Source organism: Columba livia, chromosome 3 (assembly GCF_036013475.1).
Source record: "Columba livia isolate bColLiv1 breed racing homer chromosome 3, bColLiv1.pat.W.v2, whole genome shotgun sequence".
Classification (NCBI taxonomy): Eukaryota; Metazoa; Chordata; class Aves; order Columbiformes; family Columbidae; genus Columba; species Columba livia.
In genome coordinates this window covers 77667696-77691410 of record NC_088604.1, presented here as the reverse complement: position 1 = coordinate 77691410, position 23715 = coordinate 77667696, and the positions used below count along the sequence as shown (strand labels likewise).

Here is a 23715-nt window from a genome sequence, read left to right as displayed (position 1 = left end):
GCATCACAGTTTGAAGCTAGGACTCATCTCTGCATCACAGGAAAGGCTTCTCACCTGGTAAATGTCTGATTGCAGGAATAACGCTGCATCTAATTAGATGTGTCAAAAAAGTAAAGCTTGCAAAAATCATTTCACAACTGTTCTGTTGTTTGAAGGGAAGAAATTCTTCCTCTGAATGTATTACAGCCCTGCTAAAGATGCACATGCAAACACATACAAAATGCCCTGCTTGGGGTTTTGGAAGCTTCAGTGTTGTGATTTCTCCTTTCCATTATTATTCTGTGGCTGCAGTTGAATGGCAGGCAGTAAAGGCAAACTCTAATACTGGAAAGTCAAGAAAAACAGAACTGTTGACCCTCGAGCCAGTTAGTAAATACAAATCCCCCTGGGCAGAGCAGGGAAATGCATCCTCCACCCAGCCTTTGGTTCTTTAAGGACATTAATGTGGGCTGATTTTCATGCAGTAACAGTTTGCTCTTGCCAGTGCATGTCTAACAGCTCACCCTGTGGCTCTGCTCTATTAGCAGTGATGAATTGCAGTCAAGAGAAACAAGTTAAGCTGCGATATCTCTTGAACTTCAAAACAAGACAGAGCATTAATGAGGAACATCACTGGCTTATCTCCATAGAGTGGTACCTGACACTTCCTTTGCTTTCATGCCCCCTACCAGTAGTGATTTGCAAGAGTTTGTCTAGAAATCAAACCCTCCTTTTCCCAGTGTTGCCCAGTGGTCCTAACAGACCCTGCATATTTCTGGGAATGACTTTTTGTTGGCTGTACCTGTACTAGTGGCCACCAAGAGAAGGAGAGTGCAGAGCATGGAGAGGGTGGCCTACCAGGACTGGCCATTAATTCAATAGCATGTGCTGGATTAACCACTCAAGGTTTTGCTCTCCACACTGCCACAGCAGTGGGATGTAGTGACCCATCTGCTTTCTGCTTTAAGTGCTTTATCTCCTGTTTATATTCCCAGCCCTTCTGAGAAATGTCTGAATAGGTTTGCTGGTAGGAGGATGAGCTGCAGTATACGTGTGTGTGTCTGTCTGTGTGTGGAGCTGGCAAGGTACAAAGGCATGCTGAAAACTCATTAGACTAAAAAAAAACCCAACTTACTCAACATAAAAGCTAACAGCAAAGGCCTAAACCCACCACAAAGGCTGCGAAACTGCATGTTAAGGCATAGCACCCTGTGCTTAACACATCATCCTGCCTTGGGGTGGCACTGTGCCATACACTGGAAAACCGCAGCATGCCTGTGGGAATGAACTGGCACTGGTAACACGATCTTCAGGTCCTGTTTGGTGAGCGGCTGAAGGGTTGGGGTTTTCTCCCATGCTTTGCCTCCCACTAGAGGAGCCCCCTGTAAACACCTGCAAAGTTACCTCATTTCTCCTCTTTCCAACCTATCCTCGTGTCCCTCCTTGGGCATAAGAGCCGCAGGGCTCAAGGCTAGCCCGGCAGCCCACCCAGCAGGCTGATTTGCAGTGTTTCAGCTTTTCCTCATGGAACTGATGTATCTGTTGCTTCTTGCCTGGCAGTTTGCCTGTTTGGGCTGCCTTTTGTTTGGTTTGTGCAGTAGCTGGCACAATAGGGTCCAGGCACAATATTTTTAAATAATGGCATCATGCAAATGCAAAGATAAATCCCCATTTGCCTTCTAACAGAGCAGCTGGTTCGGAGCTGCCTCTGCAGTAAAATTGAATGAATGTTCACATTTCTTGTGTTGAGGCATGTGTTATTTCCTAAGCAACCAGGCACTCCTGTGTCCTGTGCAACTGTCACATCTTTGGGAAAGTTGCACCACCTTTGCCCAGGGCAGAAGAACTCACTCTGAGTTGACAGGTTGTACTATTCTTCTGCTTCTCTTACTCATGCCCAGGGAAGTGGGTATGTCACACCAGACTTAATCAAGATGGATGAACCAGTACAGTGAGTGATAGCAAGGCCATTAAGCTCAGAGCTTAACTGTTGTCGTCTGGAGCATTAGAAGCATTTGGCTATCCTTTCTCTTTAACTTTTTACCCATTTTGTAGACCCTTGGGAGCTAGAATTTTTAAAGCCAAGCTAAATGTAATTTCCAGGTGAGCCAAGAAAAGTGTGTTTCTTGGCCTTGTCTAGTAGAAGGGCTCCTAGCTGTGCTGTGGACCTATGGAGTTTGGTATGAGTAACAATAAATGAACTTGTCATTTCAAATGGCTCTGTACTTTGCTGCAATGCCAATGTTTGTATGCCTTTCATTGCTGTTGCCTCTAAGACTTGAAGAAATCTATGAGTAGGAAGATGAATATCACTTGGAGGCATTTATGCCCTTTGCTGAAGTTTATTTTCTTCTAACATTGGCTGTCTCCCCCTGTGCTGGGCTTGATTCAGAAATCATGGGAATTAGCCCGATTTCAATGGACTTTGCGTTACTTTCTGGGGAACTGGAATATGAAAGGAGAAGAGAATTAATTTCATCTGATGTTAGCTGTATAAAAGTAAGACAAGACATCTCTTCTGAATCAGTCATTCAAGCCCTGCAGTTGCCAGTGGACAGCCACCTCTGAAGGGTGGTTTAGATGAATATAACAGCCAGCATTCCTGGCTCATGAACATCTCCTTTGGATGTGCTTCTATCCCCCTGTGCACTGTGGAGGGAGTCTGACTGACGTGATCATATTAAATATCTCACTTTTAGATCACTGAAGTTCTTCTTTGGGTCCATCAGTCCTGCTCCCAGTGCCTCTAGTGGAGCTGTTGGATCAGTATACTTTTGCTGATAGCCTCTTCCAAGGATGGCTGGAAAAGAAGCTGTGCATCTGGGTTTCTGTCACAGTGGAGTAATTTAGGGTTCTGCTTGCTGCAAAACAATGTTTAGTTTTCTTAAGGAGAAGCGCAACTTAAAATTTTGAGTTCAGTGGCGGGTATGCTCTATTATTTACTGCATATGGGAAATATGCCCAGCCTCTGCTTACCTTCTCTCCAGATGCCTGTACCCATTTGCGAAGCAAACTTTCAAGCACCTTCCCTTCCTGATAACTGTTCGGTCTGGGGGGCTGTGTCTTGGAGCTCTGGAGACAAACTTTCAGGCGAGGCCAGTATCCATCGTGGTGCAAACTGACTTGAATTCTTCTCTCCCTGATGACCGCTAGCTCCAGAGCCTGTATTTAGAGCTCTGAAGACAAACTTTCAGGGGAGGCCTGCAACCGCATGCAAAGCAGACTTTCAGGAGACAAAATTATTGGAAAAATAAAAATTTAATGGAGTAGAAGAGCAGGAAGGCTGGCTAAAGCTGGATACATGCACAGAGGTCTACCGAAGCATAGAAAACTACAAACTTCTATATCTTTACAGACCATTCACACCACGATTTAGTCCGATAGCAATATTTCACCACCAGGTCCTTTGCTCCCCATTGGACCATTTTTCTCTGACTCCACATGGTCCTTTGTTTCATTCAGTTGTAGACACAGTTTTTGGTCCATATCCTTGAAGGTGCTGTTTTGTTTGGATTATTCCTTTCTCCTCAGTGAAGCGCAAAATAGACGCTGCTTTGCAGATGTCTGTGATGTCTCTGTGTTAGCCTTGGATCTTTGTTTTCCCAGTCGGTTCCATTTTTTCCCAGCAAAATGCAAGCTAGACTTTATCTTGCAGGCATTTAGTGTAGTCTCCAGTTGCTTATGGTAAATATGAGCTTAAAATCTTAGCAAATCTATTCTACCAAGCAACATGAATCAAAGAGTATACTAAAAATCATACAACTTTATATCTCCAAATAATCCATTACATTTGGTGTGCATCTACTTAGGCTAAATGATTAATATTGAACTTGAATTGGGCTCATCCACTGATCTCTGAGTAGTAAAACGATTGCCATACAACCCACTTATTTAGCAGGAAGAGCTCAAAGTGGGCTCATCCAGACTGTTGTATTTATGGAATGAAATGGTTGAGTTGTAGTCAAACCACACACAGTAGGAAAAGTATTCACTGGACTCCCTGTGCCCACAAGCCACTGGTGTTCGGTGTGCCGTTCTGCTTCCCTGTGGGTCTCCTGGAAGGAGTTCTTGGCCTGGCTACGGCTCAGGCCCTTACCTCCTCTGGAGCCTGGACCAAACTGATGCTGGTTTGGCTGGGGAGGGCGTCGAGTGCATCTGCCACAGCTTCTAGCAATGCTTACTCAATGCACGCTGTGCCAGTTAAGATACTGCAGAGTCTGTGTGCAGGGCCTGAGCCGAGCCAGTGCCTCCAGTCAGGACTCTACTGTATTCCCACAAACAGAAGCTCTCTGTTTAGCTCCTGTTTGTTGTTTTTCAGCAAACGACAACTGTCTGAATGGGGGGAATGCTTGCTATTAGTATCTGATCAGGTCTTGTGGAGATGCTTACCTCTCACTCTAGTCTATACACAGAGTGTAGAATATGCTCACCACATCCATGGGGCAGCAGTAGGATAGGGGACTTTTGTGGCGAGGCTGATAGGTAGGTATAATGGGAGGATTGTGCTCTCAGCGTCTCAGCAGCACTGCTGGTGGGGTCTCCTGGCAGAGAGCAGACTTCTCCTGGGCAGCTCCTTTGCTCCCAAGGCAGCTACAAACCACTTGAAAAGTCTTACATTTTAATCAGAACTCAGATCTTACTGACATGGATAGAAAATAGTTTTGTGCCTTGCTCATCTTGTTACCACCTCTGACAGCACATGGGCAACAGGCTTACTAAGCACTCACGCTGACTGATCCTGGTCCCAGCTGCCTTGTTCCACACACAGCAGAAGTCAGCAGTGCAAAAAATTGGATGTCCTCCTCTTCATCACCCAGAGGCAGGATTATTCCTCCCTGTAATATAGACATTTGGCCCCTCAAAGACACAAGATTCAGGTAGTGTTGCTTATGCAGCTCCCTGAGCAAGCATTCAACAATTTAATCAATCTTGCCATTGCTATATTTTCACTGATATCTCCCCTGCATTCTTTTCATGCCAGTAGCTTGCCTGTTTTTCTGTGCCTAGGTTTTAATATGGTTGTTTGACAATAACTGTTTATAATGGGCATCACAAGAGATGTGGAGTTCTGAAAACCTTTCAGTGGAAGGAATGCAATAGCAGATTCCTCTACATAGGCCAAAGCCTCAATTGGCATAAATCAGCATAGTTTCATTGCCAAGCATGAAGCTTGCACTCATGTACCTCAGCAAAGGATACTTCCCTGAGAACTTCAGTCCCCTGTATAACAAGGTTAAATGTTTCTCTCTTCTTGTTTCTGAAACCAAATCAAATTTTAAGCTTTCATAAATCCAGCCCAGTAATTCTCATCTCTTTCAGTCAGAATTGTTGACAATCAAATTAATCTATCATGAACAAGAAGAGAACTTGAAGAGAGGTTTTCTATTTCAGATTTTTTTGGTGTCCTTTTCAGTGCCCTCCCTCAGTCCTAACTCCTTCCCTCCCTTATCTGAAATCCTTCATGCTGATGTCTCTGAAAAAAATGGAAAACAGAGTATGTTATTTTGTTTTGGCATTTTTTTCACCAGCCTTATTAGCTAGCACTGACTACATCATCATAATTGTGGTAAGATGCTGTCAGCATCACTGGCTAGTTTCACAGATTGCTCTGATGCTTTCCAAGCATCACTAAGAATAGCTCGAGACAATGATGCATGATGCAGAGTAGACAGCTGTCACTACAATGGCTCCTTTCTTCCCATGGACCTCTATCAAGAATCTCAAAAATGTCAGACTGGAGAATCTTCTTTGAATGTTCAGGGTGGAAGAGGTGGTCAAGAAGAAGCTGAGGTGCATATTCTGTGTCCCTTATATCCTCTGTCTCAGAGCAACATCAAACACGGATATCATCTAAAGCTGGTTATCAGTGTACTGTTTGTTCATTCTGAGCAGGTAGTCTATTTGTAATTGTTAATCTGTATTGTTGTAGTACCCAAAAATCGAAGCAGAGGGCATTTGCTAGAGTACTGACCTTGTGAAGAAAGAAGCACATTAAAGCTGGTGTTTATTGTGAAGGGTTCAAAAATAGATATTCCATACAATATTTCTTGTATCTTGCACTTCCTACAGAGACAGAGGCAGCAATAATTGCTGCATGGCTAGAAACCACACTTAGATATGTGCACACTCTTAAAGGTCTGCCGTCAACAAATTCAAGTTTTAGAGCCATGGATAGTTCTTGAAAATTGTGTAAAGGCTTGCTCTTTGTTACTTTTGTTTGACTTTTATGCCTATAAGTAAGAACAAAGCTAATTAACTGCAGACTAGCTGTCCCACTGTTGAAATCTGCAAACCTGCCACAGAGCTATAGCAAAAGATAGTACCTTTGGAAACAAGAAATGTATTGATTTTTTCCCACAAACTTCTTTTGTAAGAGCAAGCAGACAAAGACCAGCCTTCTACCAATACTTGTAAGCCTTTACTGATCTGTCCAAAACTTGTCTTTAGGACAACAGACTGAAGCATTAATGATAGAGTTCAGATTACTACTTTTTTTTCTCAGTCTTTCTCTTCCCTTTTGTTTCCCCTGTAAGAAAGGTACCCAGTAACCACCCTCCTCCTTCTTGGCCTTTTCTAGGTGGAGCAGTTCTGCCCTGCTGTACTTGTGGCACACATATCTCTGTGCATCATTTTCCTCAGAATAAGTGAATAAAGAAGGGTTCATTTAAAGAGGAGTCCTGACCACAGGGTCAGCTCCACAGCCTCCAGTGCTCTAGTCCCTCTGTCCAACATGGGGCAGCAGGGACAGATCCCAGAATGGTAGAGTTGGTGACCAGAAGCCAGTGTCCCCTCTGCGGTGGCAGGTGACTCTGGAGCAGGCTGATATCCCTTTAGCAACTGGGATGGACCTTCTGGTTTTGTTTCATCCCAAGGGACCTCAGCCCTTGCACTCAGATACTCGGTTACCATATGAACCTAAGCACAGCAAGGGTGAGTGTCTGGGAGACCAGATCTAAGATGGGAGTGTGGAGGAACTGCTGTGGCCTGTCTGAAGCAGCACTATCTATCATTTCTTTTCTTGTTATCTGGCTCTGGGTAAGCTTTTCCTTAGTCAGACACCATGCTTTGATTCCCAGGGGAGCCTGCTCCTTGCAGATGAAGTGAATGTGGTGGATCTCTATAGCCCTGATGCTGCCAGTGCCAGGCTGGGAGTCCTATCAAACGGCTGTACAGGGAGGACAGGAATGTTTATCTGCTGCTAACTAAACTCATGTCTGTAATGCTGTTTGTGACCCCTGTGTCAAAATTCACCCTATCACTTGGAAGCATGGGGAAGGGGCTCAGGAAGGCAGGGACACCACCGGAGGTTCCTGCATGCTGCCTCCAGTCAGGAGCCAAGGCACAGCCTGTCATGAGTTTTGGAAGGGGAGAAGGTTCCTAGCCCACACATCCTGCAATTAGGAGGGCTCATCTCCACCACATCCCTGGAGGCAGCCACAGTCTGCTGCTTCTCTGGAGCAAAACTTGCAATTTTCCACAGTAAATGCTCCCAGTTGGAGCAGCAATTCTTAAGTTATGTCATGTTTTACTAACTTTGCATGCCTTTTATACCGAGTCATCATCAAAGGCATGCATATGTCTTGATTCAAAGTTATTCAAGATGTGGAGCCTCAGGATTTTATCAATGGAAAGGAATGTGTTCACCTACAGAACTTTTTTTAAAAATGCATCTTTTAAAGTTTATTTACAAAGGCACGGAGATGCTCAGATGTGTTTCTATCTAATGCCTGGTTTAGATGACTGCAGCTTGAAAAATGCCGAACTCCACTCTCTTCAAAACTAGCTTTTGCTCTCTATGAAATCAATAAACAAAACAAAATCTCATTGAGCCTGAAATGTCTGGCCACAGCCATTGCCAGTTCAAGTGCCCACAGTTTTCAGTTTGAACCTGTATGAAGAAAAGTGCTTCTGCCTACACACCAGACAGGCAGGGCTCAAGGGCAGCCTGGGCTGGTTTGGTTTAGAGTCTCTAAACTGAACTGAATATACAAGGAAAAGGTCCTTCCTAAAATAGTTTATTTGATTAAACTATGTTTGCCTGAAAAGTGGAAATGGTCAGAGGGAGCACGTGGGCTTTTGTCAATGTTATCAGAATCCAAAACACACCTCCTTCACATCCAGATATCGTTGAGCAGCATTGGACGGTGGCTTCAAGGAGACATTGCTGGAGGGAGTGTGAGAAAATGTAGCTGACCCAGCCAGTGTGTTCCTGGGGTGCCCAGGGCAGCAGCTGGCAAGGGTCAGGGCTGCCGTGTCTGGAAGGATGCCCTTCATGAGAGGCCAGCGATGGTGGGTGGCACGGCTGTGGCTGTGACTTCAAGGAGGCTGCAGCAATGCAGCTCAGTCCAGCGTAGCCATTGATGTGGCTCTTGGCACCACATCTGAGCAGACTGCTGCACGGCAATTATTTCACCTCAGGCATTTTGCACTTTAAACAGCCAAAATTTCAGCTGGTGTTGAACTAAAAATACTCTGTTTCCATGAAGCTGTAGCCCCTCCCTGAGATTCGTTTACCCCACAGCAGCAATGGCAAAGCACTCAGAGGAAAGTACTACTTGGAGTCTAGGAGCATGCAGCAGATGAACTTTGTAGCCTGAGAACATCCTTCATTTCTCTAACTTAGATCTAAGACACACCCTGTATATCTGATAGAGGAATATAGCCCTAAGAAATGAAGCCAAGTGAATATACATGAAATTAAATATTAGCTTCATTTGATACTGTGTAACAGCAGACCTGTGTGCAAAAACACACTTTTGAGATAATCCTTTTTTCCTTCCTATCCTATTTCTGCTTTGGAGAATTTCATATGTCCTGTCCAAGCTCATGGTATTTTTTGGAGATAATCATGTCATCATCCAGTATGCAGTAAAAGGTATGGAAGGGAAAACAGTCAATATGTTTAATACAGTCTCACTAAAATAGATTCATTTTATTCTTGATGGTAACAATGTGTTTAATATCCTTATACAGTGAAGCATTTTGTACATGACCATCAGAAGCATAGTTAATGTGAAAGAGAAGCTTATACCCAGGGCTATAACTGTGTAAAACAGTCTTTCTCTCACCCAGCTCCTCAATCATACACTGAAAATTTGCCCCAAACTTCACATTGCAGCGTATCCCAGACTCCCACCACTTTTGTTATTCTGTGGACAAACACCAGGCTGGGCAGCAGGTGTCAGGGGCACAGGGGTGCCAAGGAGCCCAGGCAACCTCCCCATGCATTAGAAGCAAAGTAAAGACTGTGGTCCTGCAGAACTTCTCTCTGCGATCGGGGCAGGCAGAGAGTCCTTAGAGAGAAGGTGGGTGGGCTCACTCCCTGCTCCTAGGTTTTGACCTTTTCGAAGACACATCTACCAACTTGTAGATCAGAGAAAGCAGGGTACCAATGCATAGCAACGCACTCCTCCCTGGGTGCAGCTATCTGCAAATGCATGCACGCAGCCTGATTTTGTGGTTCTCAGTGCCCTAGAGTACACAGGGCACCATCTGAGGTGTTGGACTTGCACAGATCCATATTGCAAGAAATCAAGAAGATGGCTTTGGATGGCACATAATATAATGGTAGAAATAGCAGAGGAGAGAGGAAAACCTGGGATGTCTTAAATTATTCCACTCTAGCAAGTGTGGCATTGGTAGACAGCATAGAAAACAAAACAAAACAACAAACACCTGAACTTGTTTGTGCCAAGAAGCTGCTCTCAAAAGCCTTCAAAATCAGTGGTCGTGCGTTTTTTAATCCCATACATGGTTCTGAAAATATCTAGGTGGAAATATTGCTTATTCAAAAAAAAAATGGCAAATGCACAGAACAGCATATCTAGCTATTGTAGAGTGAGTCCTGCTCCATATGCCGAGTAATTTTGCACCCCAACTAATACGGACCCAAGTTCTCAGATGCCGTTCATTTTTCAGCCTTCAGGAAAGAATGTGAGTCTCTGAAAGACCGCCTAAAGCTCTGGGACAAAGGCTGTAATCTACACTATGCTCCTCTGCCCCAGTAGAACTTGTGGCAAACAAGGTAAAAGCCAGTCTTGTGGGAGACACAGCTTCCTCAAGGGTTAGCACAAAACAGTGGTAAGAAGCTTCCCTGGAAAATAAAGACATTGCCAGCCCTCATTCCCTCCTGTGCTTACAGGCAAGGCACATTTCTCTGCTGTTGCCTTCTTTCATATAAATACAAGGCAAAATGTGTGTGTATGTTTATATATGTATACATACATATTTACATATTGAAGTATGCACACACATACATATATATATATATACATATACACATATGTGGAATTAAAAAATCTCAAAAGTGAACACTGCACTGTGCGCACATCTTCCTATGGGGAGAGGATGAGAGAGCAAGCACATGACAGATGTTGGTTGTATTGCTTAATGAACTCCCATGAAGCATTACGCTCCTTAGTGTGGTGTAACCAGCATGGAATAAACTGGAATCGAACAGGCAAGACTGGGTGTTAAGGAGGGAGAGAAAGGGAGCCTGGGGAGAAAGGCAGCCGAGGAAGACAGGCTGTTGGTTGGGGGAGGAAAACAGCTGCGCAAAATTTTGTGTCACAGCAGCAGGAGAGCCGTTTGGGAGAGCTTAAGGAGGGTGGTAGGTTAGATAGGAAAAGAGGGTAGTAGGGAAGTGGGATGCAGTATTCAAAAGAGATAATGTGAAGGTGGAGTATTTTGGGGAGGTGATTATAAATAGGTAATTCAATCAAAAATATGTGTAAAGGAGGTAAGGTAGAGGAAGGAAAGTTTTATGCATACTGTGGAAATTATGTTGGAACAATGTTAATAACCACCTCCTTTACATCCTTTACAAGTCCATAATCTTATAGCAGAGTTGCCTGAGATGGGGTCAGTGTTAGAGGTAAGCAGCAGCCTGTGTGACCGCAATGAGAGGAGACCACCAGAACCTCAGGAAAGCCTGTAATTTTCCATCAGTAATCCTCCACCTTTACTCTTGCTCCAGGCTCAGCCATGAAACTGGAGAAAACATTTCCCGCAAGTTATTTAGGATGAAAGTAAAAGAATTGCTGGTTATAAATGGAACAGCATGACTTTTTTCATCTGCATATTCACAGTGCTGCAAACAAGCAAGAGATGAAGATGTAGTTATTGAAGCAAATGAACAGACATCACCATCTTTCAAGTTCTGCACATGAATATGGAGGAGGAATTAAATAAGGGACAATGTGTGATATTTTAACCCAAAACTACAATTTGTCCAGAATATATTCTTACAAGTGCTCAAAGAGGTTGCTAAGCCACTATCCATCAGAATACTTGGATTTCTGCTTCAACAAAGCCAGAATAACAGCATGACAAGAAAGCGAGAATAACAGCATGAGCTTGACAAATCAGTTCAGAATGACCTTCTTAATGTTTGTTCTCAGTCACACCATGGCCTGCTGCATAATGTGAATTTCATTTTAGTGTCAGTATGTTTCGCCATACATCACTGGGCATGATGGAGTTACCTCCTAAAAGGGATCCTGGTCATTTTATAAGCATCACGCGCAATAATCATCAGCTGTCTCCTGTAAGAAGTATCTGTTATTGGTAGCATCCTACTTTTATTCCTAATCAAGAAGATTTAGAAGCATGAACAACAATGCAAGTGTGGAGCACTTAAGAGTTTTTGTTTCCATCTTCATACATGGCTAGACAAGTGACAATGTCCCACAAAGACAATATACAGAGAGGCTACAAACTAGTCAGGCCAGGTCTTGAGATGACACTACTGGGGTGATAAAATGACTTGCTGTGTATCACATTAATTACATCAAAAGGCAGACAGAGATAAAAACTGTCTGCTAGAAAAATGATACTATAGTGCTCCACACTGCTGCATCACTCTCCCTGACTTTCAGATGAAACTCAATGGCAAACCCAAAAGCAGTTTTATTCAGCATTGGTAGTCCTGCAAATGAAAATAGGGACCTGTAAACCACTGATCCTCAGGTAGTTTTGTCACTGACTTCAGTAGAACCAGAATTTCCCCAAGATTTCTGAAAAAAAGTGAGTTGGTATCAGAGACTTAACCTCAGCCATCTCTGACTGCCTCACCTGATGCAGTGGTATATGCCCTGCTGATCAGGACTGGCAAAAGACTACACCTGCTGCTAAGTTTGCACCCAGTTGGTGTTACTCTTCGTTACCACCGTAGAATCTAGGCGACCTAGTTAAATCCAAAGCCCTGAGTTTTAAGAACTGAACATGTAAACATGCTTGAAATTCAACGTGTGCAAGCTAATACCAGCACTGCAGTGGCGGGGAAGGAGTTGAAGTGGCCCCAGGTCAGCCTGCAGCAGAGCTGGGGCTCAGGTCGCGGTGCCTGAACGCAGGTGTCAGGCTGGTCAGGCTGCCTGTCTCCCGGGAGAGCAGCCGCAGTCCACCGGGAGAGGCCAGAGCTCACTGGTGTGGTGCATCCCCAGGCATTTTCTGAGTGTAACTATAATTCAAACTGATGGGATTTTTGAAAAATGTTTTACCACCCCATCTATCTAGGTCTGATTTGATTCCATCAATGAAGTAGCTGAGTTTTCTTTTTTTTTTTTTTTTTTTCCTCCCCCCAACACAAATGCAAACTCTGTAACTTGCAGGTGTCAGGAAATCTGAACATAATGTAGCAATGGGCTGTGAAGGAAAATACACAGTTCCTCACCTCCTACACATTTAATAATAAGAAGAAAATAGTACAAGGCAGGGCAGATAATACTGATTTACTGCAACCCCATCTGCATGTGTATACATATATAAATATTTATACTTTTATTTGGACTTTATGATTTATTCATTATATACATAAAGAGATAATGAACAACACATCTGCATGCTATGAATCCAGGTTTCATTGAGGTTTCTGTTGACAAAGTAGAGACAAAGCCCCTGAGGATGAACCTTCTGCTCTCTTCCTACTATACTATATTTGGGATGTCAGGAGGGTTTTTTTCAGCTAATCTTTTATTTAAAGTAAATACACAGACATCATGAGATCAAGCATACTATCACACAGAGAGACAGACAGACAGGATATATCTTCAAGTTAAGAAAACACTTTTTTTGAGCATGAATTATACACCTGTTTTAGTTTTTCCTGTTACTGAGAAAATCAGCCAAAACAGGAATTTACTCATTAAAAATTACTGTAGCCATAGTTTTGCAAATGGCTTAGCGTAGTGGAATAAAATTCAGCAGTACAACTGTTCAAAACCTTCTCACAGAAAGTAGTGGTGATATATAGCTGTTAGGCATGATAATTTTCACATCAAGTTTTACTTGTAATTGGGTTTAATCCTTTTGTAGTGCAAATAAAATACTATGGGTGTTCCAACAATCAAAAACTGGAAAGCCTGTTGGGTTTGGGGAAAAATAAAAAACAAACAACACAGCCGAAAAATCTCTCTCTCCAATGTATTTGCTTTGTAAAATGTGAAACTGTAAAAACCACTTACCTAAATTTATTTTCAGTAAGAATTTACAATATCAAAACCAGATGTAGAAGCAGTTCTCCTGGAGAAATATACACAAGCCACTCTACTATAACCCAGGTGTGTGAAAACCTTTTTCCATCTCATGAAAATTTAAAACTTTTCCAGATATTTCAGCACATCTTGGAACCCCTGTGAATATAACATCTGATTGCCCAACACTTTCAGCTAAAAAGCTTTGCTAGGTTATTAACTCTGGTGCCTATACCAGTGGATACTATAATTTCCACAAATCCTCTGAGTGTGCCTGCAGAAGGTGTAGCTCTCAAAAGTATGCTTTCTCAGGTTGTAAGATACACTAAATGCAAAAGGAGAAAAAGCTCCTATGATTTCAATGAATGTTTGCCTTATCCCCCAAATGCAGTAATGTGATAGGTAAAAAACATATTGCCTGCAAAATTTTGTAATTTAGCCTACATTAAAAAGTTGTAAATGTATGTAAATGCAGAGTGTTCTGTATATTTATTTGGAAACATGAACATAGTGTCTAGAACCTTGTGGTCCTTGCAGCTGAGGAAGGCTGTGCCATGTCTTTTGTGGAAGTGTGGACTAGATGATAACCGAAGGCCACTTCCAACCTCAGCCATTCTGTTTCCAGTTTATCTATGCAAAAGAAGCTCTTAGTATATTAGACTTAGTTCTCTTGATGATGCTCCAGCTTGCAATAAAACAAACCTTCTACAGTCTCAGGTAAAGCCAGTGGAGTGCAGAAAAGGTACCTCTGTTATCCCAGAAGGTCTATGTCAGCCTCTGTGCTTTTATTGTGGCCCTGAATATTCAGAAAATAAAATATGAAGGGCACATAGTTTAGCAGAAGCATTGGAAAATGAGTAATCATTCATCAAATTTGCTTAGGACTGAAAAAGAGCCAGTTCATTAGAAAGAATGTGTTATATCTCTGTCTTGGCTGGTGGTGTAAGTTCTCCAGCAGGTCAAATTCAACCCATCCTTCAGTTCAGCAAGTGGCTGAGAAATCTGGTTCAGAAAAGCCTTTGCCTGCACAGTCATAAAGGGACAGGAACCATGGGGGAACTTGGGATACCCGATCTATTGCCGCTGCTTCTGTCTGTTTCTCTCTCAACAGCTGCCTTCAGCGTCCCTGTGCCCCGGACCTTGAATAGATTTGGCTGCCCAAACCAGCTCTGCTCACTATCTATATTGTTTCTCTTATTTAAGGCCCTTTAATCATCAACAGACAGTCAGACTATTCCTGCTCTCAGAAGAATATATCAGCCCCTGAAAACATGCCCAGAGAGCTGAGGGAGAGCATAGGCCTTTGTAGGGTGTTTCTTTTCATCTCCTGGCACCGCCTGCTCCTTCAGGGACAGCGATCCCATAGATTTCAAGGGGAAAAGAAAAGAAGCTCTAAGACATCTTGAGCCTCTCATCTGGTTTCTCTTCTTGCAACCTTTCCCTTTTCCAATGCTGTGGTAATTTTCATGCAAGGGGACCGGGGTGAAGGAACAGATGCTGCTCCTGTTTCCTCCCTGTTATCTTCCCGCTCCCAGTGATGCTCCCTGTAATCGTTCTATTGTACGGCTGCGTTTCCTATAAAGCTAAACAATGAATAATGGATGCACAAACTAAGTGGCGTTTCAGGTTCATTAGTATGCATATTGTTATAAATTCGTTTCAGTAGGTGCTGTGAAGCCACTCTCCTCTCTTTTGTATTTTGAGGTGTCACTGCTTCAGGCTCTGCTAATTTTCATTTTGTATTCATTCATTTGCGTCTGTAGTTTTACCTGGATTGTAGGCTATTGTTCTTATTTGCAAAGCTTGGATTTAATTTCCTGTAGGAAGCTTTTCTTTTGTCTCAGGGGCTCATTCTCCTATTATCATCCACCTTGAGAGTACTAAGGCACTGTCCTGCTGGTAAAAAATAATTTGTTTTGTAGTGTTTTAATGAAAATTTTACCACTTCTGTCCTGAAAAAAATAAAGATCAAGATTTTCCCACTTTCTCATTCTAGCTGTCAGTATCCAGGGTTCTCCTTCTCTTCATTTCTATTGCTGAATGCTAAAAAGCCTGTGAGCTCCCCAGCCACAGTCCTGCAAATCCTAGTTACCTTTGACCCACGTCCAGCTGCTGGCAGAGGCTTTGCGGTTAATACAGGGCTCCTGAAAAGAATTCCTGTCAGCCATGCAAAAAGCAAACCATGTAACAGTATTTTCTTATGAAGTCAAACAGAAGCTACTTCCTGATCCAGACCCCCAGCCCCTGTTAGTACATCTTGCAGTTATTCCCTCTATTTATATGACATACATATTTTATTCATTCTCATTAGGCTGCTCAATAACAGCCCATTATCTTTTAACAGATTCATAGCAGATAAAACATTCATATTATTGTCCTTATTTTTATTTCTGTTTTATTATATTCTCCCTCACACATTCAGACTTGTGCTTCCTAACAACAGCGTATCATTAGGCCTTGCCTTCAGCTATTGTTAACAATGAACTGATAAAATGCAGTAGGATGCTACAAAAAGTCAAGCTCATCCCAAGTCTTTTTTTCCCCTCTGGCCTATCAGTATTGGACCAATAGTGGTACAGAGCTGGCAGCTCAAGGAAGTACAAAATGAACTCCAGTGACAATGGAAGAAAGAGACAATAGTGAGCTATAGATGGGCTCTCCCAGGACACTTTGCACAAAGGAACAATTGCCCACAGCAGTCTCACTAAAATGGAATTTGCAGTGGATAATATTTAGTGTATGCACAGTGCATATAAAGTAATACAGTAGTTGCTGATAGCAGTTATTCTGTGTGTGAAGAGCATCTCTTATTGAAACTGTCTCTTGTCTTTTATGGTGTATGTAAAGCCTTCTTAACATTAGAAGCAGAACTGAGTGTTAAGGATAAACTATTCAGACCAGGCTGCCGAAGATAGTTGTTCAAACCTGAGTACTGAAATGAGTTGTCCTATATTCAGTACCAGGGACCAGTAGCCACATTTCAAAAATGCTGGTGTAAGATGAAGATGAAAAAGAAAGCCTGTAGCAGAGAAAAGAGTAAGTCCTCTCTGACTGAATTATCACCTTTGTTCTCCTTTTATCTTTGCACAGCAGTAAAATAGTCCAGCTCTCCCGTTCTTCAGTCATATGAAGCCAAAGATGAAAATAGATCTATAATGTTAACACTAGTAAAGGCTACAAAACCAGGTGAGTCAGGCTCTTCCGATGTTTCATTGGGACGCTTTGTAATGCCCAGAACGCCTTTTTCACTTGTGACAGCAGATGTGCATCCAGCAGAGCCTCCTTGCTAAGACAGCCAAACTGCAGATCCCTGAGAAGAGCATGGGTGCCCACAGACAAGCAGATGGCACAGACAATTGGCAGATCTAAGAGGTACAAGAGTTTGACATGTAGACGTACTGCATGAGGAGACAGAGATCAGTTGTAAGCAGCTCATTTCCACTTTTATTATGATAAATTGCCAGCTTATGGTAAATTGAACAGATGCTGATCTCTGAATTATGAAAAACTTAAATCTTACAAAAATATTCTCAGTGTGCGGGTCCACTATGTAGATTATCATGACCAAAGGAACAGGCATCTTCATAAGTCTCACAATCTCACACACTGTGTATGAGTGTTTATATACAGATATATACAAATACATGTAAAGAAACTCACACTTAGACACCGTAATGTTGTTAATATATAAATATATACTTATATATCTCTTTCTATATAAACATGCTAGTGTTGCCACACGTATGCAAAGGCAAGCACAAAACCATATGTATGTAGTTACCTTAACAGATATGCATATTTATCATGGTCTTTTTTAAACAGGTTTGCTCTTATTTATATTAATATCCTATCTTGCATTTATATTTAAGGCACCGTACTCAGCCTCATTTTAGCTGGCAAGGGACATCTCCAAGGTCACTTGCTGTTGGCCTGTTCCCTTTAACTTTTCTAAGTATGGTTTTGCAGTATATTTCTTTGGGAACTTGACTGTGTAATAGGAAATAATCAACTCTTGTATAAACTATGTAAGCTCTGTTGAAATAAGTGGCATGGGGACTAATTAAAATCGGGGCTAGGTTTGTCCATTTGAGTCCAGCCATGCCAACATTCAGGCACCCTAGAACCTCAGCAGAGGCAAAACTGAGTAACTGAGAATAGAATGCTAGAATGTCCCAAATGTTAGAAAATCTCCTCTCTAATCATAATTTACATGTATTGTAGACCACAAACCCAAGTACCCGATACTACTATTTCCTCCCTTACTTGTAGCTTGGTGCTTGTACCACCCACATGATGCCCTCTTCTCCCACTTGGTTTATATAATTCCAACACACTGGTGGGGATCTGGGGCTGAACACCTCCAGGAGACACATCCTTCACCTACACCAAGTGAGGAAAGGTGTATATTTTGCTGTTAGAGTTGTCTCAAGTCCGTGTTACAGCCGCAGCTTGCTGAGGTGAGGATCTCGCTGTGTTTGCTCCTGATGCAAAGGGAGCCGTGATGTAAACTGGCTTTTGGAGGTGAGGACAGAGGCCTAGATGTAGAGGGAGGAGAAGGATGCAGCTCACTAAAACCCCAGCCTAATTCTCAGCCTGCCATGAACAGCTGGTGAAGGACAACACCAGCAGAGAGAATTGAAATCTCTGAAGGAATGGAAGCATGACAGCACATTTTCATTTTCATGTTTTGCTCCCAAAACGACAGTGCCTGCAAATGGGTGATGTGTTGTGCTGAGGTGCAGGAGGAACCCAGTGGGACTGGGCTCCATCCTGTCCCTTCCCGTACCTTCCCACCCAACCGCTTGCATGGTAGGTCCTTGCTCAGGCCAGCAGAGATGAAGAGCCTGAACACACTTGCACCTCCAAGATGTTATTTCTCTGCCCAGAAAAATTGGTAAGGGAGCTTCCCTGGCCTCACAGAGGTGCTGTGAGGACAAGCACATCTCAGATTGCATATACTTGGATATTATTGCAACAGAGGCCAGAGAACAGACAACATACTCAGGTTTCAAGTATACAGCTCCAGTTTGCAAAGCTGAAAATGAGCATGGTAGTTAATGTGATCCCTTTTCTTTCTTTTCTCTCTTGGCAACTTGTTCTTTGTTCTTGTAGTCTACTTGATTCTAGGGATTTTTTGTTCCAGTGAAACATTTAATTTTTCTTTTAATACAGGCCCTGGCACTGAGCACCTGCTGCAATTAAAGCAATGGCATTTGGCTGCTGTGAGGTCTATTCTTTATGAAGTCTTATTTGATTGTAGACTAATGAACCCATCAATTCATCACAGCACTTCTATTACCCTACTGCTGTTGTGGGATATTGTATCGCTGAGCTTGGGTAAGAGGACCAACCCTCTCGCTACTGCTCCAACTGTTTCTAAGGATGTAAAAAAAGTAAAATAATCAGAATTTCAATACAGCTGAACTTTGTGGCCCTTCTGTGGCATGTTGGTTCCTCCTATGCTAGGTCTTTCTCATTTAAAGCAAATCAATTTTAGCAATACTTGCTGTTCAGAAACAGTAAGTCTCAAGTTGGATGGAAGAGGGGAAGAGACTTGATATTTTCCTGGGAAACAGTGGGGGATGTAAAAACGAGTTGGCTTTTTTCACTTAGAGAAATTGTCTGGAGTGGGGCATCAGCAAAACCTAGATAAGCTCTAGATAAGTAGAAACAGCAAGAAATAGTTTCCACAGCAATAGCAACAGCAGCAATATTCTTTTTTCCTTCTGCATCAGATGCTAGTAATGCTTTTTTTAAAGGCAAGTCTCAGATTATATGTAGCAGATTTATTAATCATTCCATAGATTGTCTTCTGTTTTGGTTTTCTTTTATTTTGTTTTTTTTGTGTGTGTGTGTGTGTGTTTGTTTTTTATTGTGTTTTGTATTTTTTTTTTCAGATTGTCTGGCATTATGTTGATTCAGCACAGAAATGCACAATAGGAACTGGGAAGAAAATAAAACCCAGGACCGTAAGAGGAATTGCCTTTAAGGTATCAATACAAAGTTTGAGCAGTCAAGAACCAAATATGATAATACTGACAGTCTTCACATGTTTCTTGAAAAAACATTTTGGTGTTGAATTTGGACAGTGAACACTAACAAAGGAACATACTGAAAATAAAAGAAACTAGACTGTTCTTTGTAATTGTGTCAGAGGAATCACAATGTCTATATAAGTATATAAACAGAGGCTCTGCAAACACAAACAAGAGGAACAGAGATGTCTGAAATAAATAACATGCTTATAAAGAAACACAGTTAACAGATAGGGATGAATACAACCTTGTCAAATTACTATTCCTTGGAAAAAGAGTTTAAAATTCCCAATACTAGCAGGTCAACAGAAGAAAGAAAATTGTTTAAATTTAGGCAACACAAGTCCCTGGAAAAAAGTTTCTAAGTTCCAAAAAGTTAAACTCCTTTCCATCCAGCACAACCTCCGTCTGAATTTAGCCACGAACTCATTCACTTTTTTTTTTAAGCCAGCTGTTACAACACATGTAGTACTCTGATTATCCAAGCATCTCAGTTCTAGGACAAGATTGTTTTTCTGAAGTGTGTAATCTGATGCCACAGTGCAGACAAGTGATTTGGGCAGCCTGGGCATTTTAATACCGTGTCCATCTGCTGCACATGTACTGACATGAGTTCTTCTGGATGTGGGAGATGGAGCATCTAGAGCAGGTGTAAACTAATCTTTAAAAACAAGGCCAACAATTAGCTAGTAAACAGCGGTGCTGTAAGTCTAATTAATTAATGTTTGAAAATGTTCTGAGATTCTTCAGATAGAACATATTACAAACATGAAAAATATTATAAGTAATCTTAACTGATATATTAATAACACAGAAGGTAGGAATGCAGTCTTGTTCCAAAAAAAGCCTCGTGAAGGGTTTCTCTTGCAGCAGGTTTACTAACAGAAGCAACTGACTGCAAAACAAGTACAAAGCTCTGCTCCTAGCTGTGGTGCCCCAGGAAGGCAGCAAAGCTCGTGCATAGAAGCAATTTTTGTTGCTGTTTGCTTGCAAGGGAATCATGTGCTCCATCCACGTTCAGACGAGTCCCTGGAGGTCTGTGAGCCTTTGGCTTCATTCAGCCTGTCTCCTCAGTGTCCACAATGAGATCTTGTCACTGCTCTGCTGCTGCAACCCACAAAACAAGCAAGTGGCTTAATAACTAAGAGAAATACTTTAGCTGAAGAAACTTCTGGATTGGAGTGTGACTCCTTCATTGCAGAGGGTACAGGAAGGGCAGCAGAAGACCACCAGCCCCATGAGACTTGCTCTACCATGAATATGGGTAACAGGATCGTTGTTTGCCCTTGGTCTCTTCTGGGGTCATGTTCAGGCATCTTTCATCTCTGAATACAGTGATCCAGCATAAAAGATTTGTGCCCTCTCTGAAAGCTTGCAGACTACCCTTTCCAGGGAACTACCATCCAGGTACTCTCCCTCTCACCCAGTTCAGCCCTGGAGGGTGGGACTGAGTAAATGAGAGTGAGAGGGTGAGGCAGAAGATGGCGTTCACAGATCCTTTCTGCAGCTGGAAGTCCAAGGCATGCTGGAGGAGATGTTGAGGTCTGACAGGGTCCCAACATGGCGGAAAGCCGGTGGTTTTGGTGATACGTTGCAGAGCACAACAGGATGATGGCACCTCTGCAGAATGACTTCTTGCGTGTTGCATACCAAATACGCTGAGAAAGCAAATAAACTGACAGTGACTGGGAAATGACAGATCCATGCCCAAGCTGTGAAGAGCTGCCGTCACTCCTGTGTCCTCATCTCTTCAAAAGCCTGCTCAGGCTTTTGAAGTGTTGAGGTCTTCCTGTTTTCTTCCTCGTTTGTGCCTTTCTGCTTGAATCGTGGGGACCCCCTTGCCATGCTGATTTGGAAGGAACTGATGCCTGCCTGGCTGAGCAAAGTGACCACATGTGGGCACTCCCCAGCCAAGCAAAACCCCAGAAAGGCTACCCTCCTTACACTGACATTCACTCATCATTATTCAGAACTAAGCAGCTGTTTTGGTAGAAAAATAAACCAGCAGTAACAAAGTTGGCTCAGAAGGGCATGCGGGAAGGGGGTAGGAGCCCTAGCTCAGAGCAGGGGCATGGATAGAGAAGTGGGTAACCTCAGTGCAGAATGGGGGAAGGGGTGTGCACGGTATAGAAAGACTCATTTCATGCTGCTGTTACAAAGCAGAGCGTTGGTAATGGAAGCAGCAACAGGGCCTTCATGTGGAAAGCCACCCACAGGACCTCTGAGCGCACCAGTGTGGAAAGGCTGGGTTATTTCCTCAGTCTGCTTTTCTTGGAACTATGAGCTGTGAAGTGAGAGCTTTGCACAGCAGAGTCCTGGGTGGCTGCAGCACACCCTGTATATTCACATCTAACAGTGCACCTGCAAACAGGCACTGTTGCACACTGCACATCATGTTTGCTTTGTTACTGTGGTTGCCACTGATATGAATGAACAGACACACCCTGTTTCTTTCTCAGATCTTCTGATAAGATACATTCATGCAAGCTTAAGGCTTGTGGGAAAGTCTGCAGGCATCTATGAATGACACTTATTCACAATGAATGCAGGATATGCAGGTCTTTGTACCTGCTCTCCAGCTTCTTTGCCTGTGTCTACAGTTGTTGTATTTTTCCAGCACGTTTCTTGCAGCCTCCAGAGAGATCAATGAGGCTAAGCAACTGCAGACATGGAAGGTCAATGCACAAGCTCCTTTCTCCCCCATCATGAGGTGACTGCAGTATTCAGAACTAATTACACAATTCCATTACCCTGCCACATGTTCAACATTTGCCACAGAACTGGCAAAATAAACTATGGGCTCTCAAAAAATATGCCCTTACTGCCATGGAGAATGGGAATTAAAATCTCTGATTAAGTCCTGCAAGCTGTGAAGTTATGAACACTGACTGTAAAATGTGAGCAGCAGAGAACGACTGAGAAATACTCTTCCTTGGTCTCTGAAACTTGTGGGACATCTTGTTGGAAAGCTTGTGTTGTGCTTACATGGCAGCCCAGCCTTGCTCCTGAAGCCATCATCCAGCTACACATCCCATACCTCTCTCCCAGGGCTTTCTACTACCTCAGACCTTCACATCCTTCTTCCTTGACTTTTAAACTGAACCAGATGAGGAACTGTCATTCTGAGTGACTTAATTATTCCATTTCTTTATTCCATTCTTCATGTTTGCTGCAGAAGCATAGCCCAAAAGGCCTATCTTCTCCCGTCATGGAGGTCCCTTTTGGTCATCTCTGCCTTTAGGAAAAGAAACCTCAGAACGGCATCTGCCCCTACACTACCTCTTATCATTCCTCAGGTTCAGGAGGGCTACCACTGCCTTACAAAAGCACAGCAAATCCCTGCCCATTTCCATTACAAATCTGTTAGCCATAAAAAGCCCCAGAGTCATTTTGACTTATTTCCATGCTTGCACACAAGGGCTTTCCTGCCACCTCTATGACACATTGCTGTTCTAGTGCGTTTCCAAGAGCAGTCAAATCCATCATCACCACCATGATTAGATGCTGCGCCTCTGGACTGAGCTCATCTGCTCCCACACAGCATTTCCTTTCTGTCGCCCTCACTCCCTGTGTTTTACACGGAGAGCTCGGAAGCAGCTCCCTGCTTTTGGGCTTTGCAGCCAGTTTTTGGGTGGAGCAGCTGATGAGCTCATTGGGGCTGCACTGGTCCCCATGGGGTATGGTGTTTCTCTTCAGAGAGAACAGCTGAGATACTTTAACCTTTGCGCACATTTAGACCCAGAGGAGTGCTCAGACGCTTTGGAAAAAATGTGTAATTAAACTAATTGTTCTGTTCAAAAATACTAAGTGCTGTAAGATCTACATAAGTAATTAGAATTGCCACACCATTACTATTAAAAAGCAATAACGTATTCCTTATGTAGACATTAATCTGATAATTACCTCCTTTAACAGAGATTAGATATCAGTGTGTTAGAGTTGGGTTTTTTAATCCCCCCAGTGCATGAAGGGTCCAGAAGTGGGGATAAAACCCCCAGTTTTGGGAGGCATTTGAAGGGCATGACTGTTTAGGAAGGGTGAAGTTGCCCTTCCTCTCCCCAAAGTTCCCTTTCCCCATGAAGTTCTGCCCTGCTCCCACCCCTCAATCCTGTCCTCTCTCTCTAACAGAGACATACATATACATATATACATGTGCATGTGTGCATACATGTATGTGAAATCAGGGCTTCCCGGGAAGCTGCTAGGCCCCTAGGTTCAGAGAACTTGTGTTG

At 42.9% G+C, this 23715-nt stretch overlaps 1 long non-coding RNA gene across 1 annotated transcript in view; it reads left to right on the top strand.

Moving 5' to 3' along the window:
• LOC110363443 (uncharacterized) overlaps positions 1-21574 on the top strand; it is a 59107-nt gene extending 37533 nt beyond the window's left edge. The window contains exons 2-4 of the long non-coding RNA XR_002421534.2: positions 16539-16634; positions 18621-18785; positions 19346-21574. This is a non-coding gene — a long non-coding RNA (uncharacterized LOC110363443). The remainder of the gene's footprint in view (positions 1-16538; positions 16635-18620; positions 18786-19345) is intronic.
• The last annotated feature ends 2141 nt before the right edge of the window (positions 21575-23715 follow it).